This window comes from Cebus imitator, unplaced genomic scaffold (assembly GCF_001604975.1).
Source record: "Cebus imitator isolate Cc_AM_T3 unplaced genomic scaffold, Cebus_imitator-1.0 Scaffold46, whole genome shotgun sequence".
Lineage (NCBI taxonomy): Eukaryota > Metazoa > Chordata > Mammalia > Primates > Cebidae > Cebus > Cebus imitator.
The window spans coordinates 4,818,514-4,833,094 of NW_016107361.1; the positions used below are offsets into that span (position 1 = coordinate 4,818,514).

The 14,581-nt window shown below is 37.5% G+C and overlaps 1 protein-coding gene and 1 pseudogene across 8 annotated transcripts in view; both read right to left on the minus strand.

The window, feature by feature from the left end:
* The window catches only part of FER (FER tyrosine kinase), a 485,340-nt gene that overhangs the window by 340,894 nt on the left and 129,865 nt on the right, over positions 1–14,581 (minus strand). The gene's annotated exons all lie outside the window — the stretch shown is intronic.
* LOC108303403 lies at positions 6,824–8,374 on the minus strand (annotated as a pseudogene). The gene has a single exon (XR_001824819.2). The product of XR_001824819.2 is annotated as a flotillin-1-like (transcript).

Here is a 14,581-nt window from a genome sequence, read left to right on the forward strand (position 1 = left end):
ATTCCAGAATTATTAATACTATACAAAAACCAATGTTACAAATAAAAATTTTAAAATTGCTTTTACTTAACAAAATTATTGCAAAAAATAACCTAATGCAATTAGATTTAGTTCAAAATATTTCAGATCACTAATATACTTTCTTAACTTTTAAATAAATACATATGATCTTAAAAACTAATGTGAAGTACATAGAATGAAAAAATTCTTATTTTTCATTCAACAAACACAGAATCCTCTCTTTGTTGCTGTGTGTTTTCCCTTTTTTTTTTTTTTTTTTTTTTTTTTTTTTTTTTTTTTTTTTTTTGTAAGGATGACAGGCATTGGAGCAGGGCATGGAGTTTCTACGTGTCAATCAACAAGGAGGAAAACATCCAATTTTTCCTCCTCTGCATAAGAAAATTCACAGAGATTAAATTATAATTCTTTTGCCACAACTTGTTGACAAATCTATTTAATGCTTTGTAATAAAAGAATACATAAACAACATGTCATACCATAAACAATATTATGAAGCTAATAAAACTCATTTACGTAAGTCTGACATTTACAAGAGAAAGGCTAGACTACTCATTAAGCTAGTCTAAAAAGTCATTTTTTACTATAAACTTCTGAAGTGTTTGCCATTTGTGAAATATTATGGTAGAAAGCCTGCTGATAATAAATAAGAACTGATTATTTTCTAAAAATAAAGTACCTACAAGCAGACTCTGCTTTGATTTGGATAACTAAACATTCTACCATCTTGTAATTTTCCTTTCTTTTTGAACATTCCCCATTAATATAGTTTGGCTCTGTGTCCTCACCCAAATCTCATCTGCAATTATAATCCCTATAATCCCAATGTGTCAAAGGAAGGACCAGGTAGGAGGTGATTGGATCATAAAGGGTGTTTTTTGCCCCATGTTGTTCTCATGATAGTGAGTTCTCACAAGATCTGACTGTTTTATAAGGCAGTTTTTCCTGCCATTGCTGAGTCTCTTACCTGCCTCCATGAAGTCGTGCCTCTTCCCCTTCCACCATGTTTATAAGTTTCCTGAGGCCTCCCCAGTAATGCGGAACTGTGAGCCAATTAAACTTCTTTTCTTTATAAATTACCCAGTAATTATATGTCTTTTTAGCAACTTGAAAAGAGACTAATACACCATCAACTTGACAGTTTTACTTGTTACTCTACAACTGCTAATCTAGGCACACTGAGTATGAAGAGAATGAACAGGAATTCATCTTAACTTATAGTTACCTGGGTCAAATGTATACACGTTTTTTTCACATGGAAGTTAAATTCAAGTGTGATATATAGAAACAATGAAGGAGCTACCTTTATTACTCAGTGTGGTTCTGACAAGAACGATATTAAAAAGTCAATTTTAGTCTCAGCTTTTCCTTTGATTAGCTGTGCAGCCCCAAGCAAATCATTTAATCTAAATTTTAGTTTCTAAGTTTTAAACATAGGAGTTAAATTATCTGCCCTGTTTAATTCACTGGGTTGTGATGGAGATCAAATGGCAGAGAACTGACAAAATGCAGTAATAGCAAAGGCTAAATAAAGACAGCATTTGGAAAGACAACAACAATAAAAAAAAAAAAAAAACCCTTTGTGCTTATATGCTCCTATAAAGCATTAAAAAAATAATAGGTATGGCTCGGTGCAGTGGCTCATGCCTGTAATTGCAGCACTTTGAAAGGCCAAGGCAGGCAGATCATAAGGTCAGGAGTTCAAGACCAGCCTGGCCAATATGGTGAAGCCCCATCTCTACTAAAACATACAAAAATTAGTCAAGCTTGATGGTGTGCACCTGCACAACCAGCTACTCAGCAGGCTGAAGCAAGAGAACTGCTGCAACCCAGGAGGCAGAGGTTGCAGTGAGCCAATATTGTGCCACTGCACTCGAGCCTGGGTAACAGAGTGAGACTCCATCCCCAAAAATAATAATAATAATAACAATAATAATAGGTATATAATACTTTGGTACTTCTAATAAATTTCCTGGTAGAAATTTTGATTTATCAAGAAACATTTATTAAACATTTTATGGGTTTTGAACTGTTTAGAGAATTGAAATAGTGATACCGTATTTTAAAGGTCAACATAAAACACCTTTAAAGAGCAAGTTCTCAAACTCTGTGTAATATAATTTCCTTGCATATAGTAATTGCTACACTCAACTGACCCACAGGCTTTTAACAACCTGTAAATTGAATGATGTACCATGTCCAAATCTACATTCCATAATTTAACAAAACTGTGAATGAGGGAATTCTGGGTAGCTGGGATGGTGGCAGCAGAGTAATTCTGAATCTCCCACATATCACCCAAAAATATAATAAAGAACAAAATGAAAAACATAACTCACACCCTCAGCATAACAGGCAGAGAAAATCCAAATTTTAAATTGGCTATTAGTAGAAAAGTAAACACCACATCTCTACAAATGATCTCTCCCTCTCCCATAGCAAGCCTTTATGAAGACCAAAGGCTGTTGTGTTGGTAGGGGTGGGTGTTGGGGGGTGAGGCAGGGGCAGGTTTGAAGACAACCACAGCATGCGCATCATGTCTGATCTGAAAACAACCATTAGAAAATGAAGGTCTGCTCTACATGTGAAAATACTGAAAAAATGTAGTGGTAGATCACAGCAGTGACAGCAGTGTCAGAGTTAAATAAAGGAACTGAGATACTATTTCTCATCTACCAAATTGAGAAACACTGTTGGTGAGGACATGAAGAAAAAAAATTCATAAATTTCTGGTGGAAATGTAAATTGGTATACTCCTTATAGAAGGAAATTTGGCAATATCTAACAAAATCACATATAGGTATACCTTTTAACCCAGCAATCACATTTCTTATACTGTATATCTCACTTCTGGAGATTTATTCCTCCAATCACACACTAACACACATGCATACAAAACACATACATAAGGTTATTTATAGTAGCAGTGTATCTAATTAGAAAAATCAGAAATAACCTATATGTCCACATGTAGGAAAGGGTTTAAATAATCTTAAAATGGCATGCAGCTGTTGAAAAGAATGAAAAAACTAGCAAGAGACTATGAGAACAGAAAAAGAAAATGAAAAAACCATCTACCAACTTGAATGTTGTGATTTTCAGGATGCATTATCAATGGAGAAGCAAAGGAAAAAGAATATTATATGATGGCAGTGTTGTGTAAGAAAGAGAGGGAAATAAAAACAAGAGTGCTCTATATGGCTTTGAACAGAGTTAACTTTTGGAATCACTAAAGTTTCACTCAGAAATAAATAAACAAAATCAACAAGGATAAAAGGGAGAGGGGAAATTAAAATGAGATACAACAGAAACAAATGAACCAAACTGTATTTCCAGTAAATAACATTAACCACACTAAAGTAGGGAAGAAAAAACTAAGTAACTTTGGAAAACAGTATTTGATTACAATAGAATGCTAAAGACAAAAAAAGCTTTAAACAAATACCAAACTGTAGTTTTTAAGTTTCATTTCTCAGAGGCATGAGTTAGCAATACTGAAATTACTTTCTGTGTATTCTAGCATTTGAGCAAGTAAGTAAAATGTTGTGAATAACAGAGGCTAGGTTTCCACTCTCAGAGAAAGCAGTTGCAAATATATAAATAGGAAAAGAAGGAATGAACTTTATAGTATTGGATTGGAAAATGAGGTATCAATGTGAACCCCTCAGTCTTTCCCTAGATAGACCAACAGATAACAGAAAAATGCACAGGTGTACTTGAGTCTGTGCATGTTGCTTATTTCCTGTCTCTGTCAATTAAAAGGACCTAAAACAAGATACTGCACTAGCAATGAGCACACCAATGTGTGCTCCAATAGTTTTCCAAATACAATTCTCCAATAAAAGGAACTAGGGTTTCATAGACAAACAGAACCTGAAGTAGAAAAAGTGTAAGATAAGCCAGAAAATACGTACTCAATGAACGACAGAAATGTGTCAAAAGGACAGAGGAGCCAGTTTCAAGTGGCTCCTACTGGCCAAATCTGAGCATGATAGTGTATAATAATGATAGTAGATTATAATCTACGAATAAAAATCAGAATATGTGAGTTCATTCTAATACATTAAATTAATACATAAATTTATAAAATATACTGGAGAGAAAAGCCCTTCCTTACATTAAAAACAAATTAATAAATGTAAAAGCAATAATAGAATTAGAAAATTACCATTTCACAATTGCCATAATAATAAATGATTTTGGTAAGAACCACTGATAGACATAAATACTAATGAGTGAAAATCTGAAGATTAACACCATATTTACATAGTGTCAATGTTTTCCTTACAATACTTAGTAACTACAAAGGAAAATGAAATTGTAACTTTAGTGTCGAAAAATCAAGCAAATACCACCTTACTCCAATGTTCAAATTAATATCCAATAATGGGATGAACTGACACCATGCACCATGGATCTGATATAAAGCACCAATAACAGAACATCACTTCTCTGGTATTCCTATGAAAAATAAACCACAAATATGCAGAAGAACAAATCAAGGAATACTCCACAAAATAACTGTCCTATACTACTCAAAAATGTCAATATTTTGCGAACCATAAAGACTACTAACTGTTCCAGTGTAAAGGCAACTAAAAAGATATAACAACTGAATAAATATACATTTACATTTTTATATCTACACATACATATATGTGCACCACATACAGAGACAGAAAAGCATAAAGCAAATGTGTTAAAATGTGAACATTTGGGAAACATGGGTGAATGGTATAAGGGAATTCTTTGTACTATTCCTTCAGCATTTCTGCAGGACTGAAATGATAGTAAAAATACAGTTAACAGAAAGCTGTGAAAATTGGATAAAAATTTAAAAGTATCAGAATATTCATTATATCTAAAGAACTGGTATTATTTAGCCTACAGATAAGAAACATCAACAATTTATTCTTTAAATATCAAAACACTGATTTCCTAGTTTAGAAAAGAAAATTTAGTTTTAATTTGCATGCCTTCTAGCAGGTATGTTTCCACTATAAGTAATATTAACAGACAAATAAGCCATACTATTAAAAAAAAAAAAAAAAGATTTAATTCTACTTTAGAAGACCAGTCAAGTGTGTGGAAGAACAACATTTAAAGAAAATGTAGGGCATTCATCCTTTAAATGTTTAACCACAATCCATGCATGGTGTTCTAGGTTATGTGAGGGATGCACAGTTATAGTCACTTCCTAAAAGATACTTGACAAGAAAATTAAAATGAAGGGTCACCAAAGAGTCATCATGTTAGGATGTAAAGTGTAGAAGAAGTGCAGAGATCATCATTAATTAAACAACCACACACTAACCTCTAACTCCTAATATGTACTATGTTACGAAAGGTATCTAATAAGTTGATGAACACACTTAATAAACTGGCTTAAAAGCTACATGTTATGCATAAAATACATCTAGAAAAAGTAGATAATATCTGTTGCCTCTGGGAAAAAAATGAATAATGAGTGGGGAAAAAAAAACCTTTTCGTTGTATACTTAATGTTTTGTACCTTATGATTTTGAAATCTGAACCATGTTAGTGTGAAGAAGGAGTCCGTGAACCCAATTTTTTAAAATTACTCTGAAGAGAACTTCTAAAAGCTTTCACCAGCATATCTAACCTTTTTATCTGAATCTATATCTCTCCATCTCTCCTAAACTATTACTATAAAAATAAACTGTTCTTGTTCAAAGTAAAGACTTCATCTATTTATTTGGGTATTAGATGTATCCTCTCTCACCTACTCAGGGAACATTTCTCCAGCAATCTTCCTTCATTCCTGCTGCCTCAACTGTTTTCCTTCTCTAGAAGTGCACTTTCATCAGCAAACAAGCTGTAATAGCTCCCAATCTCTAAAAGGGAAAAAAATAAAATAAAACAAAAAAAAAACACCTCCCTTTACTACACTTCTTCCAGTTACTTTAATATTTCTCTCCTCCCCTTTACTGCAGAACTGATAATAGATATCTCCAGTTTCTTTTATCTCCTTCTTTCTTAAACCCAGCCCATTTAGGGTTTTCTCTCTACCATTCCACTGAAACTTCTCGTGTCAAAATCACCAATAACTTACACTTTGCTAAATCCAAATCTCAGTTCTCACCTTATGTTAGCAGTATTCAACCTAGTTGATCACTTGCTCTTCCTTGAAACCTAATTTTCCACCTATCTTCCAGAATAGTACATTTGTTCAGTTTTCCTTTTATATTGGTCTTTTTCATTCTTTTAAACTATTTATTTCCCTGGCTTCTTAATGTTGGCCTCAGTCTTTGTTAAGACTCTTCTCTTTTTTATCTTGATTCATACTACTAGTAATGTCATAAAATCTCATGGCTTTAAATAACAATTAACATTCATATTTTACAGTTCTACTCTAGACTTCTCTCTGGAACTACCAAACTCGAGATTAAATGTAACATCTCCATTTGAATATCTAATAAGAGTCTCAAACCAGACTTGCTCTTCACCTACAAAACTGTTCATCTCACACTTTTCCCCATTTCAGTTAGTAACAATGGCATCCTTCCAGCTGCTCAGGCCAAAAATCTTGGAATCAGTCTTTTCTTCTTTATCTCACAAACTATATCCAATTCAATGGCAAATCCTCTAGGCTCTATTTGTGAGACAGTGTCTTGCTCTGTCACCCCAGCTGGAGTGCAGTGGGGGCAATCTCAGCTCACTGTAACTTCCGCCTCCTGGGTCAGGCAATTCCGGTGCCTCAGCCTCCCTAGTAGCTGGGACTACAGGCATGCGTCACCACGCCTGGCTAATGTTTTGTATCTTTTTTTTTTTTTTAAATAGGCTTAAACAGTCTGATTTAATTAGGAAGTTGAGGTAGAGTGGAGTGGTATCATCAGAAGGCTGACATGGGACCTCTGGAGTTGGCAATCACAATAGTGTGAGGTTGGCAAGGGGAGCAACCACATTCAAGGCAAGGCACAAACTATTTGGCAAGGAGAGATGAGGGGTGGGACCCCACTGTCAGTGGACATGCTCAGGGAGGCCAGTGGATTACATGCAACAGGCAGATTATTCAGACAACTTCAGCTACCAGGCTGGGCATCTGTGAGGGCTGAAGGCTCAGGCTGTTCACAAAGGCTTGTAATTCACCTGGGAGATGCTGACGCCCGTGAGTCTTTCCACACTCTCTGGCAGGTGACTTAGAATGTCCAGTACTTCCCCAGTCACTGTGGCTGCCCCCATGGTCCCACTGCCACTGGACACCAGTGTGATCTTATTGGCTGAAGTCAAGGGACCACTGATCTCCTCTGCCACCTGGGGCAGCTTCTCTAGCAGCATGTCTAGTTGAGCAGCCTCTTGGTACAGCTGGAATGCTTCTGCCTTCTTGGTCATCTGCTCAACCTCAGCTCGGGCTCGGGCCCGGACCCCTATGGCAAAGGCCTCAGCTTCCCCACGCATCCGAACAGATTCGGCTCCTGCCTCTGCCTGCATAATTAGCTGGGACTTCTCTGCCTCAGCTAGGCGCTCCAGCTTGTAGCGCTCGGCTTCGGCTGGCTTCCGCACCCGGGCCTCCAGCTTCTTCTCCCGCCAGGCGATCTCCTGCTCCTGCACTGCCACCTGCTGGGCCCGCTCCACCACCTGCACCTGCACCCACTGCTCCTCAATCTGCTGCTTAGTCTTGGCCACCTGAAGCTGATAGGACAGGTCAGCCTGTGCTCGTCGGGTGTTAACCTCGATGTCAAAGGTGGCCTTCTTCAGCTCCTAATCTCTCTGTGCCTTGGCCATCTTGATCTCACTCAGGTACTGAGCAGACACCTTTTCCTGCTTGGCTTTAGCTTCCCGGATCCCAGCATCTCTCTTGGCCTCTGCTTCTCCAATCCGTGCATCTTTTTGGACTTGAGCTGTTCAAGCCTTCCCCAAAGAGTGCAAATAGTCCTGGTCATCGTGAACGTCCTTCAGAGTGTAGCTAACCACGCTGATGTCCATGTTGACCAGGTCTGAGGAGGCCACTTTGAAAACCTGCTGTGAGAATTTCTGTCTGTCCTTATAGATCTGGAGTCAGGTAGGCCATGATGGCTCTCTGGTGGCCCTCTAACGTCTCCAGGGCAATGTGGGCAATCTCAGCCTCCGGCTTCCTCAGGAACATCTGACAGGCGGCAGCCAACATCTCCTTGTTCTGTCCCTGGATTTTTACCTGGGCAATGCCCAGTGACTGAGATGGGGGCCCCATGGCGAGTATAAACCTTTTCACTCTTGACATTGAGGGTGTGTTGAGAGAGATCCTTTGGATCTGCTAGATGCAGGGCAGGACAAAGACACTTCCTCCAGCCACCATGACAGGGGGGCTTTGGCAGAACCCGGAGACTACCATGGACTCATTTGGGCCACAGGTGAAAAATATGTTTTAGGCTGGAGCTTCCCGGGTGAGGGCGGCGGCCACGCCGCCTGGGGAAGGGCAGGGAAGCGCAGGGACCTGGGAGCCGAGCAGGGGCTGCTCGCCGACCAGCCTTCCTGGGAGCTGGGCCTCTTCACAAACAATAAAGACGATGGCTTTCCAAAAAAAAAAAAAAATGTTTTGTATCTTTTATGAGATTTCACCATGATGGCCAGTGGCCAGGCTGGTCTCAAACTCCTGGCCTCAAGTGATCCACCTGCCTCGGCCTCCCAAAGTGCTGGAATTACAGGCATGAGCCACTGCGCCCAGCCAGCTCTACTTTCAATATATACTAGATCCTCATTATTTGTGAACGTTGTATTCCTGAATTTACCTACTGAGTAAAATTTCTTTATAACCCCCCAAAACAATACATGCATTACATTACAGGTCAATTATGGGCATACCATGTACGGAGTAGCAAAAAACTTGAGTAAAGGCACAAGTTCTTATCTGAGGTTGAACAAGGTTAGGCTGTTTTTTGTTTCAGTTTTCACAATGTAAACAATTTTCCTTTTGCAGTCTATGTTGTGTATTTTTCACATTTTTGTGCATTTTTTGGTGATTCCACTTTTTGAAAAAGCCCTAGTGCTCAAGTCTGTCTAATGGTCCTACACTCAAAAAGGCTGTGATGACCCTTAAAAAGAAGATACCTGTATTAGATAAGTTTCATTTAGTCATCAGTTATAGCACCATTGGTTGTGACTTCAAAGTTAAATAAGGTGTCTTTAAATGAAAATACACAAAGTTATATACTGATCAGTTGCTGAAAATGTTGTGCCACTGCTTGCAGAAAACAAAGCTTTATGTCCCCTAGGCACGACAAGTCAATACTAACTAATTAAGTGTACACAATGACTTTATCAAACCACCACGAACAACAAGAAATGCTTATAGAGAATTTGAGCACTTCTCAGCACTTTTTTTGCTACCAACCAGGTCTAAACCAGCATGACCCCTTGCCTAAAATACTGCAACAGCCTGGAAGTAACTGTCTCCTTACTTCTGTCCTTCCTCTCCCATTTCAGATTATTCTCAAAAAGGTTACAACAATTATCCTGTTAAAATGTAAGTTGATTCATGTCCCATACTACTTGAGTAAAAGTCAGTGTTTTAAAATAACTACCAAGATCCTACATAATCTGTGCATTGCCTGTCAACCACCATCATTCTTCCTCTCTGACCTCATCTCATACCTCCACACCTCTCCCTTATCAATCAACTCAGTTACAGCCAAACAGACATCTGTACTGATCTTCAAATATGCCAGAAATGATAAAGTCTCAAAGACTTTGGTTATTCCCTCTACCTAGAGTACTCTTTCCTATAGATAATCACTGGTTAACGCCATCAATTCCTTCACTTTTTATTTAAATGTTTCTTTCTCCATGAGGTATACATGATCATCCTCTCAATACCCAATCTTCCTACCTTGTTTCATTTTTCCCCATGGTATTTATCACCATTTTACATACTATGTTTCACTTATTTATTTTATGGATCAGCCATCTTCTGCTCTAAAATGTAAGCCTCAAGTTGGCTGGGATTTTTGTATGTTATTTTATCTACCATATCCCAAATTAAGACAACATTGACTAGCATATAGCAAGAACTCAACAAATAGTTCTTAAATATATAAATTGATACAGTTCCTATTTGAAAAAAAAAACAAATTAATTGTTTAAAAGTTATACAAAGATTATAATTTTGCCTTGTACTGTTTAGATCACGCTGTTTATATTATCAACATTACCCTCTGATATTTGTATCATCTTTTTAATAATGAAATCTGAAACTAATATTGCTAAGAGGCTTACCAATAAAATATAGAAGAAAATCAGCAAAAAGATATAACTTCTCTTAATTTCTTTATATGTGGACCTTAGCTTTCTTTACTTAACAAAACTAAGAAAAATATAAACAAAATTAGGAAGTTATATAAATAATATAAATGAATCTCATAGCATATTCTATCCCACATATTTTGCCATTTAATGAGATTATTATAACTGTCATTTCAATTTCTGCACACCTTTAACTCAATGCAAATTACATTAAAGCTAAGAGTGCCATTACTTTGTTTTTTTGTTTGTTTCTTCTTTATGGGTTATGGGGTACATGTGCAGAACATGCAGGATTGTTGCACAGATACCTACATGGCTATGTGGTTTGCTGCCTCCATCCTCCCATCACCTATATCTGGCATTTCTCCTGATGTCATCCCTCCCCAACCTCCCTACCCGCTGCTGTCCCTCCCCTATTCCCCCCCCCACAGACCCCAGTGTGTGATGCTACCCTCTCTGTGTCCATGTGTTCTTGTTGTTCAACACGCGCCTATGAATGATTACATGCAGTGTTCGATTTTCTGTTCTTGGGTCAGTTTGCTGAGAATGGTGGTTTCCAGATTCATCCACATCCCAACAAAGGACATAAACTCATCATTTTTTATGGCTGCATAGTATTCCATGGTGTATATATGCCACATTTACCTTGTCCAGTCTGTCACTGGGCATTTGGGCTGGTTCCAGGTCTTTGCTATTGTAAACAGTGCCACAGTGAACATATGTGTGCATGTGTCTTTATAACAAAATGATTTATAATCCTTTGGATATATACCCAGTAATGGGATTGCTGGGTCAAATGGGATTTCTGTTTCTAGGTCCTTGAGGAATCACCACACTGTCTTCCACAATGGCTGAACTAATATACACTCCCACCAACAGTGTAAAAGTGTTCCTATTTCTCCACATCCTCTCCAGTATCTGTTGTCTCCAGATTTTTTAATGATCACCATTCTAACTGGGGTGAGAATGGTATCTCAATGTGGTTTTGATTTGCATTTCTCTAACGATCAGTGATGATGAGCATTTTTTCATATGTTTGTTGGTCTCATGTATGTCTTCTTTTGTGAAGTGTCTGTTCATATCCTTTGCCCACTTTTGAATGGGTTTGATTTTTCCTGTAAATCTGTTTTAGTTCTTTGTAGATTCTGGATATTAACCTTTGTCAGATGGGTAGATTACAAAAATTTTTCCCATTCTGCTGGTGGCCGATTCACTCTAATGATTGAGTCTTTTGCTGTGCAGAAGCTCTGAAGTTTAGTTAGATCCCATTTGTCTATTTTGTCTTTTACTGCCATTGCTTTTGGTGTTTTACTCATGAAGTCCTTGCCTATACCTATGTCCTGGATGGTTTTGCCTAGGTTTTCTTCTAGGGTTTTTATGGCATTAGGTCTTAAGTCTTTAATACATCTGAAGTTAATTTTAGTGCAAGGTGTCAGGAGGGGGTCCAGTTTCTGGTTCCTGCTTTCTGCACATGGTTAGCCAGTTTTCCCAAACACCATTTATTAAATAGGGAATCCTTTCAACATTGCTTGTTTTTGTCAGGTTTGTCAAAGATCAGATGGTTGTAGATGGATGACGTTGCCTCTGAGGCTTCGATTCTGTTCCACTGGTCTATATCTCTGTTTTGGTACCAATACCATACTGTTTTGATACTGTAGCCTTTTAGTATAGTTTGAAGTCAGGTAACATGATGCCTCCAGATTTGTTCTTTTTGCTTAGGATTGTGTTGGATACACAGGCTTCCTTTTGTTTCCATATGAAGTTTAACATTGTTTTTTCCAGTTCTGTGCAGAGGTTCATAGGTAGCTTGATAGGGATAGCATTGAATCTATAAATTACTTTGGACAGTATGGCCATTTTCACAATATTGATTCTTACTAACCATAAGCATGGAATGTTTTTCCATCTGCTTGTGTCCTCTATTATTTCCTTGATAAGTGGCTTGTAGTTCTCCTTGAAGAGGTCCTTTACATCCTTTGTTAGTTGTATTTCTAGGTATTTTATTCTCTTTGTAGCAATTGTGAATGGCAGTTTGTTCTTGCTTGGCTCTCTTTAAATCTGTTATTGGTGTATAGGAATGCTGTGACTTCTGCACACTGATTTTGTATCCTGACACATTGCTGAAGTTGCTTATCAGTTTCAGGTTTTGGGCTGAGACGATGGAATCTTCTAAATATACAATCATGTCATCTGCAAATAAAGACAATTTGACTTCCTCCTTTCCTAACTGAATACCCTTTATTTCTTTTTCTTGCCTGATTGCTCTGGCTAGAACTTCCAATACTATATTTAATAGGAGTGGTGAGAAAGGGCAACTTGTCTAGTGCCAGATATCAAAGGGAATGCTTCCAGTTTTTGCCCATTCAGTATGATATTGGCGATGGGTTTGTCGTAAATAGCTTTTATTATTTTGATATATGTTCCGTCAATACATAGTTTATTGAGAGATTTTAGCAAAGGACTGTTGAATTTTGTCAAAGGCCTTCTCTGCATCTATTGAGATAATCATGTGGTTTCTGTATTTGGTTCTGTTTGTGTGTCGGATTAGGTTTATAGATTTGCATATGTTGAACCAGCCTTGCATCCCTGAGATAAAACCTACTTGATCATGATGGATAAGCTTTTTGATGTGCTGTTGCAATCGGTTTACTGGTATTTTACTGAAGATTTTTGCATCTGTGTTCATCATGGATATTGGCCTGATGTTTTCTTTTCTTGTTGAGTCTCTGTCAGGCTTTGGTATCAGGATGATATTGGTCTCATAAAATGATTTGGGAAGGGTCCCTTCTTTTTGGATTGTTTGGAATAGTTTCAGAAGGAATGGTACCAGCTCCTCTTTGTATGTCTGGTAGAATTCGACTGTGAACCCATCTGGACATGAGATTTTTTAGGTTGGTAGGCTCTCAACTGCTGCCTCAACTTCAGCCCTTGTTATTGGTCTATTCAGGGTTTCAACTTCTCCCTGGTTTAGGCGTGGGAGGCTGCAAGTGTCCAGGAATTTATCCATTTATTCTAGGTTTACTGGTTTATGTGCATATATTTGTTTGTAGTAATATCTGATGGCAGTTTGTATTTCTGTGGAATCGGTGGTGATATTGCCTCTATCATTTTTTATTGCAGCTATTTCATTCTTCTCTCTTTTCTTTTTTATTAATCTGGCTAGCAGTCTGTCTATTTTGTTGATCTTTTCAAAAAACCAGCTCCTGGATTGACTGATTTTTTGAAGGGGTTTTTTTGTGTCTCTGTCTCCTTCAGTTCTGCTCTGATCTTAGTTATTTCTTGTCTTCTGCTAGCTTTTGATATTTTTTGATCATACTCCCCTAGCTCTTTCAAATTTGATGATAGGGTGTCAATTTTAGAACTTTCCTTGCTTCTCTTGTCGGCATTTATTGCTATAAATCTCCCTCTAGACACTGCTTTAAATGTGTCATGTAGGATCTGGTATGTTGTATCTTCATTCTTGGTGGAAATTACATTGTAATTTCTGCCTTCATTTCATTATTTATCCATTCATCATTCAGGACCAAGTTGTTCAGCAAATGTATTTTAAAACTAAAAATATAGTTGATTTAAAAGCAAACATGTTCTTCATTTGTTTAAAGACTTTCAAAGTTTTTATTGTTTTGTCTAGACACTGCTTTGATTATGTCCCAGAGATTCTGGTACATTGTGTCTTCGTTCTTGCTGGTTTTGAAGAACATCTTTACATCTGCCTTCATTTCATTGTTTATCCAGTCAACATTCAAGAGCCAGTTGTTCAGTTTCCATGAAGTTGAACAGTTCTGAGTTAGTTTCTTAATCTGAGTTCTAATTTGATTGCACTGTGGTCTGAGTGACTGTTCATTATGATTTCCGTTCTTTTGCATTTGCTGAGGAGTGATTTACTTCCAATTATGTGGTCAGTTTTAGAGTAGGTGTGACATGGTGCTGAGAAAAATGTATATTCTGTGGATTTGGGGTGGAGAGTTCTGTAGATGTCTATTAGGTTTGCTTGGTCCAGATCTGAGTTCAAGTCCTGGATATCCTCGTTAATTTTCTGTCTCGTTGATCTAATATTGACAGTAGAGTTTTCTGTCTCATTGATCTAATATCGACAGTAGAGTGTCAGAATCTAAGTCTCTTTGCAGGTTGTTAAGAACTTGCTTTATGTATCTTGGTTCTCCTATACTGGGTGTGTATATATTCAGGATCATTAGCTCTTTTTGTTGCATTGATCCTTTGGCCATTATGTAATGCCCTTCTTTGTCTCTTTTGATCTTTGTTGATTTAAAGTCTATTTTATCAGAGACTAGGATTGCAACTCCTGCTTTTTTTTTTTTTTTTG